Source organism: Taudactylus pleione, unplaced genomic scaffold (genome assembly GCF_031769625.1).
Source record: "Taudactylus pleione unplaced genomic scaffold, aTauple2 ptg000019l, whole genome shotgun sequence".
Classification (NCBI taxonomy): domain Eukaryota; kingdom Metazoa; phylum Chordata; class Amphibia; order Anura; family Myobatrachidae; genus Taudactylus; species Taudactylus pleione.
Window position 1 is genome coordinate 6,819,409 of NW_028284421.1, and position 20,426 is coordinate 6,839,834.

The 20,426-nt window shown below is 43.3% G+C and overlaps 1 protein-coding gene across 1 annotated transcript in view; it reads right to left on the bottom strand.

Annotated features, from left to right (window-relative positions):
- The window catches only part of ADAM10 (ADAM metallopeptidase domain 10), a 215,638-nt gene that overhangs the window by 110,036 nt on the left and 85,176 nt on the right, over nt 1-20,426 (bottom strand). The window lies entirely within an intron of this gene.

The window sequence follows — 20,426 nt, forward strand, 5'->3', positions numbered from 1 at the left end:
CTTATATTCCCAGGGATAAACAGAATACACATAAATATAAAAATACATCTGCCCCGTGAAATGTCAAGAGGATGATTGATATAAATACATAGATAAATATTAAGAAGAAATTAAGAGAAATTGAGAAAATTTACCTCACAGCCATCTCGGCACTAAACACCGGAAGTTAAATAACAAGCCTGGTGTGTATCTGGTTGCCTAGGTGACTGGTAGTCACTTGTGATATAGATGGAATCTGCCTATTTGAGAATCGAACTCTAATAGGCCATGTATTGACACATGGTGTATTGCGTGTGTTGAAGTTATTTGTTTAATTCTATGGTTGCTAAGCAACCCGTCTCTGATATATCTCAGATCACGTGAGCGCGACTGGATGGAAAACTTCAGTGGTTAGTATATAACCAAAGTCCGTCGGTGCAAGCTATTGCTTGCATTAGATATATATTTGTTCTGACAGAGAATGGATTACTGTATAGAAAAGTGTTGAGGTGGCTGTGAAGGGACTGAAGGTATATAAATTCCATTTAGTATTACAAAGAAAAATTATGCAAAAAAAAAAAGGGGGGAGGGGGGAGGGTTAATAAGATGACAAGAGGGTCGGACTGGTTTGTCCCAGGCATAACAGGGTATGAATCCAAGGTATGGATTCTAAGAATATATACATAAGTTATGTCAAAACTGAATTATTGGCTGAGACAAGATCAGTTTAAAATTGAAGCGTGCGCAATGCCATCTTGCAAATGGCAGCTAGACTCCATTTTAGAAACAAGAATCTGCAAGACGCCATTTTGTGACCAGCGTCACTTCAAGTTACAACTCAGGAGCTAAGAACAGATGGCAATGTTTTTGTTAATCTACCAAGGGCAACAGGAAGAACAAGCTTCCTGAGTAAAAGTAAATAGAATAGACAATGGGTATTTTTACATACAAATTGGGAATCCCTGGATGCAGACAAAGTATAGTTGTGGCAATTGTAATATAATCCAAGCATTGATCTACACAATTGGATTTGTCTGAATCCTAAACAGGTCTTAGCCCCACACACAGACAGGATGGCCCCAACTTCACAGCTTGAGATAACACAGTTTCATTTGAACACAGGAAAGGTGGGGGCCTGCTGACAGAGGGCATGTGGAACTATCTGGCTCAGCATGTCACACTGCTAAAGTGCACCCATCTTCATACACACATTAATACGTCTTTATATCAAACCCCGAATACCCACACATTACATATTCACACATAAGGTTTAATAAGCTTTAAAGTGTATGATTTAAGTTGGTTCAGTTAGTTTAAATGCTGAGAAATAAAGATATTTGATAACTAAGGTATTATACATGCTAAACAAGTCGTGTTTGGAGTTGTACTGATGCGTACTCTTTTTACAGTATTCCGGTGTTATCGACGGGGAGATCGCATCATGCATTCTCGAGTTATAGATCGCAGAGCCTACAAGCAACAAAATGTATATTTTAGAAACAGCTGTTAGGATGTTGCAGGGGGCGTGAAGAGAAAGATCCCCAGCTGTTAGAGGCAGGGAGAGTCTATTTGAACTAGCCTGTTAAATGTGCTGTAACAGAGGCTTCTCCCCTGGGAACCAATGACACCAGCAACAAACTTCCCTTTTGTCCTGTTTATTCTGGGGGGGTATAAATATGTGTGCACGAACGCTGGTTCTCAGTCTTCGTGCTGAACGCTAGCTATATGACTAGGGGTCTCTTGCTGATGCCTATCTCCGGGTCCGGAAGCGCCTGCGTATGTATACTGTACTTGGGTCTGTATAATTTTCCTTTTGCGCCTAAATTGTGTCTTGATCAATTGCGTGTAACTGTCTGAACTTTTACCTGAATAACACTTGTGCTTTGGAACCACAGATTCCACATCTAAGTCTTTATTTATGGTATGACTGCGTACGCAAATTAGTATCATCCTTAAAGGTTTATAGGTAGGTTTTTAGAAGGTACAGGCAGGGGTATATAGAGGTACAATTTTAATATCAACAGTTAGTATGCGTACAGTCTACTTGTTGTATCACTAGCATACGATAATATAGGGATAAGAAAATAGGAAGTTTATACATTGTAGAGATATTACATTGAAATCGAGACAATTCAGAAGTATTTATCGAGCGCATGAAATTGCAAGATATTCTATATATCAGAGACGGACCTAAGTTACAATAATAATAATAATAATAATGATAATAATAATAATAATAATCACAGGCTCAGATATAAAGAAATAAAAAATGAAATTGATCGGCCAATATATCGGTCAGTGTGTACCTAGCATTAGTAATGTAAGCGTTCAGTAAACATTCTAATTACACAATTAGAAATAAATGGATTTTTATTTGTATTTTTATTTGTAAAGAATATAAATGTGTTTTCAAAATTGCACATGCTAACTACACAAGTTCTACATATTCCATTTTAATTCACAGGTATAGTAGATTTACATGTAAAAACTCACTACCTCAAAATTTGCAAACCATGAAAGAAAATAATGGAAATCATGTATACATACAGAAAGGATTACTGATCCTCCTACAGCCACAGTAAGGTTCACTTCTCCATTTTCTCTGCATTAAAATGTCTAGAAGTGTACTTAGTAGGGAATGGTACTCCAAATTATTGAAATACCCATTAACCTGAAAATCCCTGGATAACAGGCACTACCTCTTTATATTTGCAGTCTTTTTAAAGCATCACAGACAATCGATCATGGAGACTGGCAGGCTAGGCCTATGAGCTATAGTATGTGCTCACTAATTACATAGTTTGTTGGCCTTTGATAGCTCAATGAATATAGTAAGATCACAATTAAAAAGAACATAAATAAGGAAAGAGAAGCCTACAAAACTGTCTCCATACATGACGTTTTTCCTACCTATGTTGCATTAATGAGGATAAGAAATCTGTCTACTGCAAATTAGATTAAATGGGATCTTTGAAGTATAACGCGCTCTGTATTTTTTCACCTGATGAGAGTGCATGACCTGAAATTTCCTTGCCTTCACAATGCAGCATTACTAGACGATTGGTCTGATCAGAAGATAATGGCCCTCATTCAGAGCCGTACGCTCTGAGCAGAGCGCACGCTTTGAATGAGGGCCGGGCTTCATTTTCATGGAGCGTCCTCCTGGACGCTCGTATAGCTGTGGGTCACCACCCACAGGCTATACGAGCGTGCATTGTGATGGTCGCGATGGTCGAGACCATCGCGACCATCGAATTTGCGAGCCGGAGCCTGCGGTTGAGGTTTTCAACCGCAAGCTCCGGAGTGATTTTGGCTCTATCAGAGCCAAAATCACTCCCACTGACATCGCTAGTGATGTCAGTCGGCCGGCTTCTGATGGGAGGCGTTCCCGTGGGAACGCCCCCGTCAGGGAGGCACGCCCCCGGCACGCCCACCAAAGGGGGCGTGCTGTCAATCAACATTGACAGCACGCCCCCTTTGATCGGACACAACGAGCGAAGGACTTTCCTTCGCTCGTCGCGTCTGGCGCATGCGCACGACGGAGCTCCCTCCGTCGTGCGCATGCTCAGTCCATAACATCGACCCACTTGCGAGCGGACAGCCGCTCGCGAGTGGGTCTGAATCAGGCCCAATGAGCGGATTAAAAAAAAACATCTTGATATTAGTGCAGTGACTACATGAATTTTGGTAGAGTACAGAATTAAACAAAATCAAGAATGAGTAAATGGGATTTATACAGTTAATGTAGATATGTAATTATGAAAACTTAATGAGAATGGATTTTTTAAGTCAACAAAAAGTTTTCCAATGCAGCAATTGATACTGGAATTAATATACTGAGCAGTAAAGTGACTTTTAACTCTGCAGTAGGGTCGGTCTGGCTCAGCAGGGCTCAGTGGGCCCAGTTGCCTGAGGGTGCCTCACCCTTTTTCTTTTTTTTTTTGGTGGGGGGGGGGGGGGGAGGGCAGCTTGCAATGCTACAATATCAGCTGGAGAGGAGAGAGGGAAGGAAGCTGTTTGAGCAGGGGGGTGGGGCTAATTGGCACAGTGCTACAGGGACCATGGTATATATAGGTCCCTTTCAGTATTTATACCTGGAAGTGATGTGACAGAGGGCGGAAGTCTGGTTCCATGCCCATAAAGGGCACCAAAAGAAGAAACTTGTCCCCTCGCAGGCTCACTTCCCTCGACGCGCTTCGAGCACGGTGTCGAGCAAATCTCAACGTGGATAGTAGGGAATGACGTTTGACTGTAACGGATGACATCAGGGTACATCTACAGAAGGGGATCTATCCACTACCCAGACACCATGGAGACAGGAAGGGGAGGAGTTACTGCAGCATCTAGGAGTGCAGACTGCAGAGCAGACTGAGGAGAGCTACTGGCTTGAGAGTAATGAAATGGACAGACACGCTTGTGTGGCTCACTGTCTAAATGTGAGTGCGAACTTGTGTCTCTCTCACTATAGACTAGCTGTGGCACAAGGTGTCTAGATCCTAGGCCTGGCCTATGGATCATCCAATTTCCAACCAGCAGTTAAATTGCTCCTCCATAAATGGGGCACCAGCTATAGGATACAAACACCATTGTCAGTTCTTGCTTGTAGTTCCTAAATTTACAATCGCGAACCTAAGGGCTAGAAATTACAAGCCAAGCACCTCTTCACATCACAAGATTCTAAAACATGGGTGCAAGTGCTCATTTACTGCTCCAATAAATCGGAACTCCCTGTCTATCAAGTGACCACCCATGCCAGTTTTAAGACACTTCAACATAACCATGTGAGCTACCACTTCAAATAGGCGCTCATATAGAAATCATGTGTACATAAATAACACGTGTGAAATTCATACAAAATGTGATCACCACAATTGGTATTTCAGTAATAAAGGGATCTTACTCAATACAACTCCAGGTTAGGGGTAATTTAACCCACTTAAATCCATATAAAGTTCTCCTAATTTCTATCCATGTGCTGAGTTTCTTAGTACACAATGCTGCGAGTACGAGTTGGTGGTGTTACTCCTGCCCCAAGTATTCACAGATGGGTACTTCACAAGATTGATATTTCCACTTCCATTCTCAGGCACATACCAAAAACAGAGAGAGAGAGAGCAAAGCAAAAGTAGTGCAAAACCTCTTAAGGTGCATATTCACTAGCAGACTGTGAAACGATTCCACGATTACAATGTCCTAATCGTGCAGTCGTTTCACAGTCTGTGCTGTGCCTACACTGAACGAGCAGTCCCTCCCTCATCCCCGAACATGGCCAATCTGTCATCGGCAGATTGACCAGGATGTACGGGCGATGATAGATGTCAAAAACGACCAGCGGGCATGCGCATCGCTAGTTGTTTTTGACATTACACTGCCCGATTAGCAAGAGATTGAATGAGAACGATGTCATTATCGTTCAATAGCTCTGTTTAATCGGGTAGTGGATAACCGCCTTTAGACACAAGTAAAATGTAATACAATGCACTCACATTTTATAAAAAACAATAGGCATATCTACCACTCATGGGTGGAAACTCAGCAGGTATACAAGCTTTGGTATTAGCCTGAGAATGGAAGTAAGTTTTACTTTATGTATATGATTTGGAAGTAAGTGGCAAACCCTTCCTTTTACTTCATAGGCAGCAAAACAGTTTGTGTGCTCATTTACAGATTGTTTATGTGTGCTACCAGTCATTGCTCTTCCATGATCAATTCACTATAACCCATACTCTCTGTCCTCTCTCTCTCTCTAATGCACTTCTGCTACCTTTCTGACCTCTTAAAATCCCCCCTCTAAATGTTTTGCTGTATGCTTCCTACCACGCTTAATTCTAATTTTTCTTAGCCTCACACTTGAATGTTTATCTTATGTCTATCATCACTTGTAATGCATGTTTTTTTCACATATTGACTTTATACTAACTTGTACAAATAAGATTTCGCCATACTTTTAACTTTTGGACTTCACCTCAGAGGACAACACAAGCCGTGTAATCATGCGATTTACACCATAATCTTTAGCTGATTTGCGGACATGGTGAAACAATTAGCATCAGCCCCTTCTCACCACCACACAGAAATGTAAATTGTTTCCTTGTGCAACAAGGATGAGGCCTCGAGATGTAAATAGAGTCATTGCTCACCAACCACTACACAAGAACAATTAAGCTGGCCACAGACTAGACCAACGTACATCCAAGCAGTCAACTTGTTGATTGTTTGGAATGAAAATCTGGTAATGTATGGGAGTAACTGATGATCAGCAATTTGCTCCTAAATGCCACAAAACAGATGAAAATGGTCGTTCAGGGAAGTTTGAACAAATAGTTTAGATCCAAAATTTAACAAACAATTTTGGTCCATTTTCCAGCGTTTGGGAGCAAATTGCTGATTGTATTCCTTACCAGATTTTCATTCCAACCAATCAACTAGTTGGCTGGTTGGACAGATAATCTTTAGATGTGTGGCCAGCTTTAGTAGGGTATTGCAGGGCAGCCTACTCTCTGGGAAGTCTGGGTGCACTGCCTCCAAAAACAAGAGATATGGTAAGAACTTACCTTTGTTATCTCTGTTTCTACGAAGTCCATAGGGTCCACAGGGTTGACCTTGGGGTATAGGTTGGGAACCAAATCCGGGCACCACGCAGTTAAAGCTTTTAGCTCCCAGGATGCACTGGGTCCACTCTCCCTATAACCCCACCCCCAAGCCAGAGGCACCTCAGTTTGTAAGTAGCCAAAGGCCGGAGGAGGAGAGAAAAAGAGAGAGAAAACTGGAACACTCAATAACCATACTCACAGAAATGGGAGACGGAAAACCGGTGACCAGCCACACAGCCCATTCGAAGCCAGGTGCGTCAGGGCGGGCGCCCTGTGGACCCTATGGACTTCATAGAAACAGAGATAACAAAGGTAAGTTCTTACCATATCTCTTGTTTTCTACTTCAGGGTCCATAGGGGGTCCACAGGGTTGACCTTGGGGATGTCCCAAAGCAGTTCAACCAAGAGTGGGGACGCTCCTGTGCTGAGAGGAGAATCCGTCGCCAAAAAGGAAGCATCCTGAGAGGCAAAGGAAACCAATGCCTAGAACCTTAAAAAGGTGTGGACCGAAGACCACGTGGCCACCTAGTAAGGCAAAACAGCCGAGGCGCCACAGCGAGCCGCCCACGAGGGTTACATGGCCCGAGAAAAAACAAGCATCAACAACAGAAAGGCCTACCCCTGGGTAGGCCCCTGAGGAAGACCTACGAGGCCATCCACCAACATTTGGTCATAGGCCGGCCATCCTTTCCTGTGATAACCAGAAATCTCAGACCACCAATAAGGAGTCCGATTTCCGTAAGGAACCTGAACGGATCACATAAATCCAAAGAGGCCGGACCACAGTCAATGAGGCCACACCAGCCGAGAGGACTGGGGACAGAATGGCCGTACCATAAGTTCCAGAATAATATGGAACCTGAAAACCACTAAGAAGAAACACAGGGCGAGAGCAACTCACACCCTGACATGATGCCCTCCAGAAGAGGGAGCCACCTGAGAACGCTCCCAATTCAGACACTCTCCTGGTTGATATAAACACCCTGAGAGAAAGAGAGAGCCTAAGCAACAGACCATGTAATGGCTATCACAACCAGCGGTTCCATTGACTGTCCCCGGAGGGAACGAAGAACCACTACTAACTCCCAAGGAGTCCCTAGGGAGGACAAATGGAAGCATAATCCAGAAAACACTCCAAAGGATGAACTGGATACCAGAGTGGAGCAATTCCATATCTTAACCATACTGACAGTGTAGAGATCCGCACTGTTAGGAAGACCAGGCCAAGTGTGAAACCCAAGCCAGCCAGAAGGAATGCCAGAATATCTGGAAATCCTGGACACCGGAGGATTGTATCGACAGGTACAATACCATAAGATTTATGGTTGCCACAGTTTGTGGTAGGTCCCAGCAAAAGCTGATCCATGTGCTCTAATCATTCCAACGATGACAAAGCCAGGGAAGCCGTAAGACCACTGTAGGGACACAGTCAAAGACAAACGACCCAGGTCCAAGGCAAAACCAAGGACCCTGAGACAACAAGTCCGGGCAGCGAAGCATCAGGAATGGAGTATCGATGGAGAGACTCCGAAAATCCAAGTACCCCTGACATCTGGGGCAATCAGGAGCCACCAGCAGGAAAGCATCTCCGTCTCAATTGAAACACTTCCAAAGACCTCGAGGAAGAAGGGAGACCGGAGAACAGAGGTACACAAAGTGAAAGGACCACTTCATCGACAAAGAGTCGCTGAAGGTTGCTTCAGAATCCCCAGAGCTGGACTGTAACACCATAGTATGATAAAGTCAGAAGGCCCTGAGGGTCACCTCAGGGGGCCCCCCCCTGCTCACCAGGAGATGAAACCTCTCTTGGGGAAGAGACTAGTCCCCGGGATGCACGTCGTGACGGCTGAGGACTCCCGCTTCCCAATGGAGAGCTCCTGAAATGAACGCTGCCGAGATGGTCGGGAGGAGACCCTCGGACTATGTCCGAATATGTGACATACCTGTCATTGCCACCCAATGAACAGTGTTGCTAAAAAGGAATCCACTGTCCTGACCCTGTCGGACTGAACCTTTTCAGGTTCACCGGGAAACAAGAGTTATGCCAGAGTAAGTTAATTGACAGGGTGGAATCGACAGACGTCCAACTGCACTGAAAAGGATGCGAACCAGACACTGTCCATAGCAAAGAATACCCTGGACGAGATGGCCATAGCCACCCGGACAGGGACCGACTTGCCTCCGGAGAGAGCATCATCGTTTGAACAGTGATCCGACAGAAAAAACTCGTTCCATCTGGAGATGAGCCAATTATGGAAAGGTCTGGAATGGAACTGAGCCCATTCCACCATGCATCCCAGAGTGTAAAGACATATGTCGACTGCGCAGACAACCACGTACTCCTAATGGAAGAGTGGAGATTCCGTCTTACGCCAGAAGAATTCTCAGATTCTGAGAATCCAGCAGGGATCCTAGATGAAGAATACCCAGAGAGGGATGCAGGGAGGACTTTTTCCCCGTTGATTAAACGTCTGCACCCTGAAGCCACAGTCATCCTGACCTGGCTGTAAAGTACCCCGGTGATCCCGCTAAGAGCAGGAGGCCGTCCAGGTACAGGAGCATTGGGATATACTGAACAGGAGAACTGTCAGAAAATCCAAAACACTGGTAAACCCCTGTGGGGCTGAGGACAGTCCCAACAGGCAGAGCCCGAAAAATTGTAAGTGTTGCTGTGATACAGCAAACCTCAGCCCATGCTGAGGAAAGGTCTCTGTAAGTACCCGTAGGCACGCGTCCTGTATATGATACCATAAAGTCCCCAGGTTCCAAACATCGTATGATGGAGCATAGGGATTTCCTCCTGAGCCCAGGTAGCTTTAGGAACTGGTTCAGGGAATTGAGACAGAGAATAGGCCAAAGAGGACCATTCAGCCACCGCACCAGAAAGAAAGCAGAACAACCAGTCCCTCACTGTGATAGTGGGGATGGCCTAATTAGCTCCGCTTACCGCAACAACTGCATAGCTTTCTGGATCTGTAAGGCCCTTGTAAAGAGGCCGCCTGAGCAAAGAGAGGGCATACCCTCCTACCCACGGCAACTTGACACTAGTACCGGGCGAACTGAGAAAATCGGTATCTCCCAGTTGTAGGCCTGTCCCGTCAGGCTGAAGAGATATCCGTAGGTTCAGAAGCAGGATCGGCTGGCAGTCCAGGCCTGCTCGGTACTGGATATGTCGGCCCTTGTAGATGCCGACAGTCTACGAAGAAACAGACCTTTAGGCTGACCCAGAGGACAAGAAGACTTTACAGACTTAGTCTGAGGCCTTGTAGAGGGCATAGCTGAAAGCGGTAAACTTGTCGTTAGTAATACTGCCAATGTTACTACAATCTTGTCAAGGTCAGGACCAACCAAGATCAACCCTAAAGATGGTATCTGCACCTCTGCATTCCCAGAGCGCAGCCATAGGGTATTACGGAGGATACAGTCGCAGCCGGAACTCTGAAAGTTAGGAGACTGGTATCCAATATAGGCATTTCCACCTATGACAACTGCATATATTACGAGAGCGACCAAATACATTTGAACCCCCGACGTGTTGGAGGGGAAAAAATGTTACAAATGCATCAGCCCAATATGCAATAGTATTAACCAACCATGCTATAGCCATGGTAGGATGGGTAACAACCCCTGAAAGCAAGTATACTGATTTCAGGCAGAGTTACCACCTACGGACCACGCAGGAATGGGAGGCGTAGTAACGTCTGTAATCAGATGAGTAACACGCCCATCCACCCCAGGAGGGGCTCGTGATGACCCTCAGGGAATTTGGGACAGGAGGCCAAACACTGTTGTAACACCTCCTATCTGGCAACAGCCAGAGTCCCGCTATGCGATCCACCCGCTAGTCAGCAACAGGGAACCCGGAGGCATGTAAGACTGAGGGTGTATGATACAGGTGCAGGTCAACATTCACTCTAACCAGAATGGACCTGCTACCAGCCCTAAAGCAGGGATAATAATACCTGATATAGGCTTCCACCCTAAGAGGGAAAGAGCCCAAAACAGTATCCAGTACATGCAGAGCCAACTGGGAAGTAACCACAGGGCGTCAACCACGCCAATTTGCGTTTCGTAGAAAACGACACCACCCAGGGTGGCTGTTGTGGTAATCCCTGCAAGGGGCATGACAGACTATTGTGGCACCAGGGGGAATTCATATACTGCGAAAAACCCCTGCAGGGAGCGATAGTCTGTGTCACAGGGGAAGAGTGCAAGAAACTGCGAGATACCCTGAGATGAAAAGGGCAGTATGGTGGAGTAACCCCAAGTGAGGTACAACAATGGGGCCCACCCGGCAATCCGCAATTGAGAGGATCCCGAGAAAACAAGCCGCCCAAGGGGGTCGTGAAAGGGGCCGGCACCAGATGACGCCACATACAGAACCCTTTATGAGTCAAATCCTCCGCACTAACACCTGCAGCACATGGCTTGCAGGATAGGAAAAATGGGTGTAGTATAATGCTCTATCTCCTGGTCAGACATATCTGACCAACCCTCTTGGCGGAAATATTAAGCAGCGCTATACTGGTCCTGACTGATGCCAAAAATTAGCTGCAGGGACCCATTTTCAGCGTATGCAACACACAGTTCCATCTAAAATATGGCAACGTGCAGCACGCAACAGTATGTGACAAACCTCACAAATATTAACAAGTATATAAATGTGAGGTCTCAGAACCACCCCAAGTACAGCTGTATTAGGGCAGATAAAGAAAAGGGATAGATATACACTGACAGGTGAGAGAATTAAATACAGACAGTCAGCACTAGCATAAGTCACATACCATGCAGATATATACATATATACATAAAACATGTCATATAATATACTGCACTATTACACTGCATGCAACTTACCCAGATTCAGTGTCTGGGAAGGCTACAGCGCTGTGTACACTGACCTGATGGTGAGGTACGCAGGGGGACTGGACTCACTGCCATCTCCGGAGCTCTGCTGCTGCACCACAAGAAAATGGCCGCTGGAGACCTCAGAAGAAGCGTGGCCCACGGAGGAAGCAGCTCACCGACGCCAGACTATAATACTGAAAGGCGCGCTGAGCTGAGGGGAGGAGCCGCTGTAACAGGGAAAGCTTCCTCCCCTGGCCGACTATTAACCTCCCGGGACGCCGGTTCCCAGCGCCGATCAGTAAGTCCCTGGTGGTCTAGTGGACACACGGGGTAAGTTTTATTGTAGAAGAGGGAAAGCATAACTCTGGTGACTGACTTAATCATATCAGACATCTCCTGTTGTATCCTTAGCTTCTGGGATTAGAGAATTATTAACAGGAACTGGTTTCATCCAACATGTGACACAAAATGAATAAATGAAGACCCATGATTAGTCATGTAGACTATCACTGTGCTGTGCTTCATGCTGTGTACTACATATTTTAACACCTTAAAGTGAGAAATGAAGTTTAGCCTACTGACAGCAAGCCTCAGGTCTTGCATCATATTTACATTCCTAGTTGAAGTTTACCTGGAACCATCACCACTTCCAACACACTACAGATCAATTCCACAATTTTCATTCATGTCTGCGGAGAAGGGAAGAAAAACAGAACCCTGCAGACCATGCTGATTTGACAGAACAGTAACAAGTTCTGTTTCCGTAGTTGAAAGCAATTTGTACAAAAGACTATTTGGTCTTGCAAACTGCTATACCATTAATGTTTTAGCAATAACAATAATAAAAAAATGAATACTAGTATGAGTAAGATGTGTACCCAGAATCCAACTGCAGAATTGTGAAAACTGATTTTTTTTTTTTAAGCAATGAGCAATTTCAACATAAAGACAAAAAAACCCACAGGGGTTAGAATAAGCATTGGTAACAAAATGGAAGCAGTATTTTGTTTTCCAAGAATTGAAATAGCCACCAGGTGGCACTGCCCTTTTGGCATAAATGGGTAATAGAAAGCAATCAGCATTGTAGGATTAATAAAATAAATAAATTGTGAATAAGAGTGAAGAAAATGTATGTGAAATTGTAACATACATATAACAAAGATGCATTTGATAACATTGTAATTATACAAATATACTATGTATAGTAAAAAAAAAACAATTATCTATTAATGTTATTATATTACTGATCAGTTTTAACGATATGTTCAAAATGTTGCCATTCAAAATTAAAGATTTGCTAAATCTCCTCCAAAGTCACAATATACTTGCTAGTTTTATAAATGTGAGCTTTTCTCATGCATAAAAACAGCTCCATCCTTCTCCACAAAACCGGAACATTCACCAGCTACATCAGGAGACTTCATAGCAAAGATTTAATGTTTTTTCTTCCCCTCAGCAAAGCATAAATAGATCAATGAGGTATGGAGCCAATTGCAGACAGTGTGGAGAGCAGAGGGGGACGCAGCTCTCCAGGCACACCAATTGTTACAGATCTACATTTTTTTTTCAAGGCATAAAATAACACACAGCTTAACGTTAAAAGGGTACTGTTACAAGTTGTGTCTACATAGGTTAGATTTTCTACATGTTGTAAGAGCAATTATTAAAAGAGAAATCCATCTTTTGGTAGGTATATAGGAGAAAAGATTTACATTTTAAAATATATCTCCCAAAAGATGGAACAGTTCTTTCAGTAATGCAGCAGTTCAACAGAAGTTAAATTCAACTTGCAATATCTAGTGGCTCCAGCTATTAAAATAACAACTTCCTTCTTAGTGATGTTAAAAATATAACATTTTGTTTTGCGAACAAGATGACGAATAATAAATAAATAAATAAATCATCCCACCTAGGGAGCCATTCACCAGAAGCCCAGGGCCTACTCAGACTCTGAAGGTGGGTACACATTAGACATTATGTCGCCTGATCCGGCGGGTTGGGAACATTAGACGTTATGTCACCCGAGCCGGCGGATCAGGCAAACATATCGATCTCATCGGCAACAGTGTATCCCCTATGAACAGACCTGCGCAAACCCGCAGTTCGTCCATTGGTGTCGTTCCCTCGGCGTGCATGTAGGGCCAACAGAACAACCCAGCTGCCAACGCCAGACAGGTGAATTGAGCAGATGCCTGACATATGGGGCGGTCGGGCACCGTATTGTGTAATGTGTATCAGCTGTCCGATATGTCAGCCCGTCTGGTGTTGCATCGCTGGGTACACGCATCGGTCAAGGTGCCTATCCACTAATAGACATAGAAACGAGAGCACGATTACGACATTGTAATCGTGCTGTCGATTCCATGTCTGAATGAGTGAACGTTCAAGTCTAGGCACATCACTAGTCTAGGCATGACATCACATGTCCAGCGTCATCAGGCTGTGACTGTTTCCCTTCCCGTGTGTTGCAGAGAAATCACAGTCTGTGTCTTGCAGAGAGCACAGGAAAGGCGGCAGAAAGAGCTGACTGTACCCAGCTCACAGTAGGTGCTCTCTTCTTGTCATCCATTGCTCCCCGTACATGCTGAACCTGACGGGATCGTCAGGTTGACCAGCATGTACGGGCGATGATAGATGGCAAAAATGACCAGCGGGCATGCGCATCGCTGATCATTTTTGACATTTACATGCCCGATTTGTGGGCGATTAACAAGCGATTGCATGATAACGACGTCGTTACCATGCAATCGCCTGTCAAAATCGCCTAGTGGATAGACCCCTTTAGTGCGAACCAATTTTTAGTCCAGGTGACAGTGTTCAGGAAAAGTGGGTGGAGAACAAGAGACTATGGCTTGCAATTGATACTCTGAACTCCTCCTCTCTGAAGCATTTTAAAGTGGACAACTTAAAACTTAACTTAAAAAAGGTTATCAGAGTTAGGTAGTGCAACTTTAATGGGTTATACACAAAAATTTTGTTTTATTAACAAACTTATTGGAATGAACTTATACGGGCATACGATAAGACATTAATCCCTTACTTAATAAAGGGTCAGTGGCTGCTTGTTAAAGTTCCCCTACAATGTACACACAGCAGACGATGCCATTTTCTGAATCAACACAAAAATATAACGACCACCTAGCTCTCAATTCGTCAGGAACTAGAACAATCACTGATGCATGACATACACAAAATGTCTGTACAGATAGTGATTTTAATAGAATTAACATAATAAAAAACAGATGTCTTCTTCAGTGTTAGAAAATTGATCTATAGATACACATAATCAAATACATACATCCTTATATGCTCATTGTATAGAACATTAAAAAGAAAAAACAAAGAAGAAAAGAGAAATGGACTAGGCCAGGGCATATACGTCCAAGGACAACACAAGCACATTACAACAAAGCAGATCAAGAGGGCTGCTACAATGAAGGACACACAATCTGTTTTCTACCAATACATTTACTAACTGAAGTAGCACCGCCAAAAAAATAAAAATCAGTTATTGTTACATGTAAAGCAAAAGAAAATCTAGTATTTCCAGCTGTCTGAAACAAAGTATAATTTCCATGAACGTTTTATATAGTGGCAAAGGGAAGCAGAGGCAAGGCAATATCCCTCTTAGGAGCCTTTAGATTCTAGTCAAAGCCAGTCAATACATAAAGCTTATGAAAGTAACACCTTCAGTCTTTTATCTCCCCTGGGTTGTAAGTAGAGATGAGATTCCAGCACAAAGGATAATGATTTCTCTAGGGCAAGAATTTTCAGCTTTCTCACACAGCCAAAGTAATTCATTTAGATCATGAGAGCCCATATACCATGTAGGGTCTCCAGTCCCTTCCACAAGTATGATTCTAACAACTAACCTTCATAACTCTGTATATTTCGAAGCTGATGTAGAGTGCAATGTACACCCATTTGTGTTGTGCATCTTGCATGAATTTACATGAAATGCAGCACATACAGATGTGTCCTTACACATCTTTGCTGCAGTCGCACAAAAAAAACCCTCTCGGCACGCCAGGTCCCGTGAGACTCTGCTAGCGCCACACAGACGTATTTTTGCCAAATAAACAATAAGTCGCAGTGTGATATGACTAGGACACACCAGGAGACTGCGCTGACTAATTTGATATGCGACACTTGTATATCTGTGTGTGACTGAGTCCCTGAATATGTATACGAAGTGCAATGGTGCATACACACGGTCAGATTTTAACGATAACAATCCTATTGTTAAAATCTGACAGTTTCTGGCCCCTGCAAACGACCATACGATGGTCGAAGCGCGGCCACGTATGGTCGTTATCGACCAACAATGATATCGACCAGGTTAGCCTGCCTACTATAGGGACCTGTGAATGTAGTTCACGGGTCGTTATAGGCGTTAAGGAGTTACTGCTTTTGTTGAATGAACATCCAACACATGCAGGATGATCAGACAACGATCGTCTGATCGATACCATCGTACCGTGTGTACGCAGCATTACAATGTAGCAGCTGCACCTTATTTCATTCCAAGTTCCGTTGTGGTTCATATACAGACTCAGGTGCACACAGATATACAAGTGCCGCATTACAAATTAATCAGCACAGTCTGTTTGTGCGTCCTAGTCTCATCACATTGCCCAGCATTACCCTGTAGTTTCAAAGGCAAAACCTATTTCTCAAACATTATTACAATAGATCGTACAAAGAAAAACAAATACATACAAAACTGAGAGGTGTCCTATTATGGGAGAATGGTGTAATTCAGTGTTTCTCAAACTCTGTCCTCAGGACCCCAAACAGGGCACATTTTCCAGGTCACTTAGCAGGTGCACAGGTTTGTTCATTATTCACTGGCACATTTTAAAAGATCCACAGATGGAGCTAACTTTTTCACTTGTAATCCTGTGAGGAGACTTGGAAAACATGCACTGTTTGGGATTTTGAGAACCTGTGGTGTAATTGAATTTACCGGGTAATTTACAAGCTTTGTTAATATAGGATTGCTTTACCTTTTTAATTCACAAACCATGCACTGAATCATAACAGTGTCTGAACTTTGTATATAAAAAGAAGAGAATGTGGTTGTGCCACTTTGCTGCCCTATAGCTGTAAAATGTGATTAGTAGGTTTTACATAAAGCAATCTATATTTTTAGATTAGGTTGTTCAAGTGTTAAAGTGGATAATTTCACATAAACCCACAGGGCTGGCCATTTCTCACACAATAACAAGAGTATCATTTATATAAAAAACAGCCGAATACAAATGGTAATAGAAATACACCACAACATTTCTTTTAAGATACACATCCAGTGACTTCACTGCTATACATTAAAGCCGGGTACACACTGAGACTATGGCAGCACGATATGTCGTTTCTGGCCTAATCGGAAAGACATATCTGCCGCATCGCCCAGTGTGTACGGCCAATATGCGCGCTCCCGTGGTCGCATGCGGTATCGTCCAGTCGGGTGTGCTGCTCGTCCAACCGGACGATATCGCATGCAGCCCTATTGCAGGTAATAAAGGACAGAATTAGGGTTCGCTCCGTCGTTCATTACCTCGTTCTAAATGTGTACCTGAAGTATGATATGTCAGCCTGTCATACCGTACTGGTACACATCGCTCAGCGTGTACCTGGCATAAGAACATGTCTTATCACTAATATACTGTCACTATTGTCAGAATCTGCTTATTGGGTGGAACAGTGGTTGTCATCAGAACAAGGCAGGACATCAGCAGAGGCAATAAACAGAACATGGAAGGCAAGCTGTTTTATTTTAGGGATTTTTTTTTATTTACATTTCAGGTAGGGTGTCATTCAATTCTCCTTAACTTCTTGAACTCACTGGCAACAAATATATTAAACACTAGACGGTAGCTGGCAGTTTTCATACTTTCAGATCAGACAATTAAAGTTGCCATTCAGGAATTAGTAGTACTTTATAACATTTTTACACCTAGAAGGGGGAGGGTTTTAATGGAGATAAAGTTTTTTTAAATACTATAAAAATAGGGTGCCAAATGGTATATGGCAAAGTAGATATGTGCTTTATTTTACTTTCACAACCACCTTCTGAGCCCTGTATTGTTCTTAACTGGTATTATACAAGTACAGAGTGTTTGTGTTTCTCCATTTTATACTCTTTGCTTGTGTTTTTCGTAACCACCTTGTATAAACACTGTTTCTGTTCTCCAATTACATGCATTTTGATACTACATAAAGCATAGTACAGTGGTCTCCAACCTGTAAGCTCACGAGCTACTTGGCAGCTCGCGGTCTTAATTTTGGTAGGTCACCTAGCTGCAGTACTGCCGAGTCAACTAGGAGGAAGTGACCTCTGACGTGTGCTCCCATGCCATGGGTGGAGCCACAGGGAAGCATGTCAGGTGATTGCCGCAGCCTCTAAGTGCTCCTTCAATTGTTCGGTTATTAGCCAGATTTTTTTTTTTGACAATTTTAATAGCTCTTCAGGTGGTTTAATTTTTCTAAAAGTAGTTCACACCTCAATTAACGTTGTAGACCACTGGCATAGTACTCCCCAGTTATAGGGGTCTATTCAATTACATAGGACTTTCTCGCATCTGTGAGTTAGTGTGGCTATACTGGAATCGGTATGAAATACCGCCGGCCGCATGGTTCGATTCCCGGCAGCGCCTGCCCGATCACAGCAGAGCTCCCAGCAGCAGAAGCCCGACAGTGCTGGAAATTCCGATCGTCGATAGGTAAGTATTGACCAACCTAACCTCCTAACCCTCCTTAGGGGTGCCTAACCCTAATCCCCCCCTTCCCTGCTGCCTAACCCTAAGTCCCCCCCGGGGGTGCCTTACCCTAACCCTCCTTCCCCCTAGCCTAACCCTCCGGGGGGGTTCCTAACCCTAAGTCCCCCCCCCCCCGGGTGCCCTAAACCTAACCCTCCCCCGCTCGCGGCACCCGGCATTCCTTCGATCGGGATGCCGGGCGCCGGTCTCCTGGCGTTGGGGAAATGTCAGGCGTCTAAATCTAGACGCCCGGCATTTCACCCTCGCCGGGATATGACAGTCGGGAAGCCGGCTGCCGGTATTAAGGCAGACGGCTTCCCGATTGTATACCGCTATACTCGCTGAGTTTTTTTTCTGCCCCATAGGTCTTTGTACAAAAACCAATGAGACTGGAGTGAGATAAGGCGCGAAGGGGGCGCGTTGTGAGGCCTTTGTCGGTGTTTCCACGTTACTCGAAAAAGAACACAAAAATATTAAAAAGGCAGGAGGCAAAGGCTATTACAAAAATATTATTCATTCAGGAGAGCAAAATACACCACAGAAGTGTAGCAATTTTCCAGAGATTTGGTTTTACGATTTCATCTCTAGAGGTTTGCACTTCTCTGCATCACAAATGTCAACACATCAAATGTTTCAAGTCCTTTTAGAATATGGAAGCTTTAAAAAAAAAAAAAAAAAAAAAAAAAATAACGCACACAAACTACTCTGTAAGGGCACTGACAAGCAATCACTACACGTATTAAGTCTGATGTTGTCTGCACCGTTTGACTATAAAGGGCCAGTAAAATATAAGGGAGATCTATGGAAGTGCTCATTAATTACACAGGTTTAGTACAGGAAATATTTAGCTAATTAACATTTAATACAATTTAAAAGCACTGTTAAAGCAAGGACAGAGTACAAGGCAAGGTCTATGATTTAACTAACATTATAATATTATTTATGTCCATGTATACAATCCCCTAAACACACTGCAGTGTACAAGTTAATACTGAAGTGTTTACATTAATATTACTACTGTAGCAGACATCCTAATATTTGCTGATGATAAAACGAGACGGGTGGAGTGGTTACAGCACGCTAGGCATAATCCTGTCATAGTAGTGGTGACCACACACCCGGTCGGCATTTTCACATAAAACACCCTTTTCATAGAATTTATAGAAATATCACCCATTACAAATCAAGGAGAAAGTTCTGACCCTGGGACAGTATGACAATACGTTTAATTGGGACATTTGGGGACATATGCTGTACACATAAACTAAGATTATGTTCTCATAGTAACTGTATGCAGGGATTCGCGAGGCATATTATAGTTTGTAGCACTGACTAATGCTTAGAATTCAAGCTTTCCAAAGACGTATTTCTAAAGCTCAGAGTGCTAATTACTCGCTTGACAACACCATGTAGAGTAATTTATATATTTTATCTAAAAATAAAAATATATTCTCCCCTATTAGAGAGAGTCCATTTTTTGAGAGAAACATATGTTCAAAACTGATAACACTGCTAAGTAACTTGATGAAGTTGTTTCATGTACTTTGTGACAAACAGGCAGCTTTGATCTATAGGGCAGGTTAGAAATATCACATGCTCTCCCAGTCTGTTTGGGCTGATACTGCCTTAAGAGATGGCAAGGTATGCTGGGAAAGTAGAAAATGGGGAGTGATAGGTTACAGCACAGAGAAGACTGTTCTTATCAATGACATAGTGGTGACTAAGAATTGTCTGCAAACTCCAACCAAATAGAAGGAAATACTGCTTTCTCTCATCTGTGTAGCATTTACCGAAATAATTAAATTTAAGAAATAAATGTAATTTAGCAAGTCATAGATATCTATTGAATTATTGATATTAGGTTTTTTTGTGCATTATATCTTGGTGAGGACTTTTTGCTCCTTAAATATAACACATTTTATTTTTTGTTAAAGTAGTAATCCTACCCCATATCTGTAAAACAATGAAGTGGCACAACAAAATTAATTGTATTCAATATTACTATATATTAAGAGCCCTCTCTCGACTCTTTTCTGGTGTAGTGCACTGACAGGTGATCTGATAATCTGTGCTATGGTGAAGTGGACGTCAAAGCAATAAATTAATTTCCAGTCAAGTACTGTGGGCCAAATCCCCCTTCCTACCTGCTGCATTTGGGGACAAGGGAAGGTGTAAGCCAGGGGATATAAGCAAGCTATTTTTATTGACCTTGTATGGCACCGGGAACACATTGATACGCCATAGTAAA